Here is a 2,168-nt window from a genome sequence, read left to right on the forward strand (position 1 = left end):
GATGGTTTGTTATTTTTTATTTTGGTGTTATGTCTAATTGTGATGTTGGTGTATTAAAAAAAAAATAAAAAAAATTATTTTCTTGTGTGTTGCATACGGCCAATACCCTAACATTTTTTTTTTGAAATTTTTTTTTATAAAAAAAATATAAATATTGGAAGTTTTAGAAAGGTGTTTTCGCATGGATTTATTAAACACAAAAATTATTTTCTTGCATTTTTGGATTTTACAACATGTTTGTAAAACTCCAAAGGGTATTGGCCAATATTCCAAAAATTATAACAAATCTTATTTGGGGAAGAGTTCATCTATTATTCACCGCTAACGTTTGGATAAAGAAATCCTTAAAGGACGAATATCCAAAATATTATCGGGAACAATTTGCTATTATTCACTATTCATCTTTGGCTAAAGACACCTGGAGTGGTCAATTACCTTAGATAGGGCGTACTAGGGGTGCTAACACCTTCCCTTTACGCAACCAGTCCCTTTCCTTAGAATCTCTGAAAGACCAGTTAGGTTTTCTAGTGACCATAATACTAGGTGGCGACTCCCTTTTACACAAAAATAAAACTAAGAGACCCCGAAATCAATCGACGGTCACTGTGACGCCGCGCTCCGCTCGCGGGAGGGTGCGACACTTCAAATGATGTATTCATTGGTTTATAGTCAACCATATCAACACGTTCTAAAATTGTAAAGGTATGATGGGATTGTGATAAACGAAGGCCATTTATCATAGGTGAAATTTCTATGCCAAGAAAATGATAGGCAGACCTTAAGTCCTTCATAGCAAATTCCTGACTAAGTAGAGTAATGAAGTCTACAATAAATATATCTATAGTTCTTGTAAGAAGTGTATCATCAGCATAAAGTAGAAAAATAAAAGAGCCATGATCATAATGAAAAATAAATAGAGAAGGGTCTCCTAAATTGTAATGGAAACTGTATTTGAGGAGAAAAGAACTAGAATGATCAAACCAAGTATGAGGTGTTTGTTTAAGTTCATAAAACGTGTGTTGGAGCTTGCAGATATGTTGTGGAAGATGAGGATCTGTCATTCCTAATGGCTGCTCCATTTAGATGTTTTCAAAAATTAAATCACGTAGAAACTCATTTTTATATCAAGTTACATTAAGGGCCAATGATGAACAAGAGTATAGTCCTAATTAGCCAAATGATGCCTGACTTTATAACTAGAGAGAATATTTCAGTGTAGTTTAATCTATCAATGTGGTGGTAATCTTTGGCAATAACATAGGTTTTAAAACGATCCAAGTTGTCATTAGATCAGATCAGAGTTTAGTTTTAAACACCCACTTGAAACTTATGATATGCATATCAGTGGTGCAAGGTACCAATTTCTATGTTTGATTTTGGTGTTAAGATGTAAGTTCATCCTCCATTGTTGTTTTGCACCCTGGGTGAGCTAGCGCATATCACACAATTCGTGGCTCCTGTAGTGTCCCAGTAGAAATGGTAAATGTTAATGCATACTTGGGATTTAGCTCTATTGTTGTAACTCATTTTTGGATCCTCGCGTAAAAAAAAAAAATATATATATATATATAGAAAAATAAGAAAAATAAAAATAATTAAAAAAATAATAAGAACTAATTTAAAAATAATAACAGAAAAAAAAAAGGATGTCAGAATGCTCAGAAAATGGTCAAAAATTAGTTGAAGAGGTTTACAATTACAAATATTAAAATTTGGCAGTATTTTGTTAACTAATGAGAACCTTGTTGACAAAGAAAATTAATTTTAGGGAGAAAATCCAAAATAAGATGTTTATGGCTTCAATAAAGGTTTAATTGAATTTATGGAGGTTTTGATTGTAAGAAAATTTGATTTTTAGTTAATTTGCTAAACTAGATAATTTTAATCATTAGAAGAAATTAAAGTTCTAGGGTAAAAATATAATTTTTGAGAGTTAATTTGGTCAAATCAGGGACTTAATTGCATAAATATTGAAGTTTGATGGCCAATTAGGAACTTAATTGGAGAAATCGAAAACCAAGGACCAAATTATAAAACACGCCCAAATTGAAGGCTTGATTTTGAATCTGAAGCATTTTGGAGCCAAATCTCATTTAAATGAAACAACGCGTTTTGGGAAAAACGACATCGTTTTATGCACTATTCATATGCACTATTCATTAAAAAAA

This window comes from Populus euphratica, unplaced genomic scaffold (assembly GCF_000495115.2).
Source record: "Populus euphratica unplaced genomic scaffold, PopEup_1.0 scaffold31.1, whole genome shotgun sequence".
NCBI lineage: Eukaryota > Viridiplantae > Streptophyta > Magnoliopsida > Malpighiales > Salicaceae > Populus > Populus euphratica.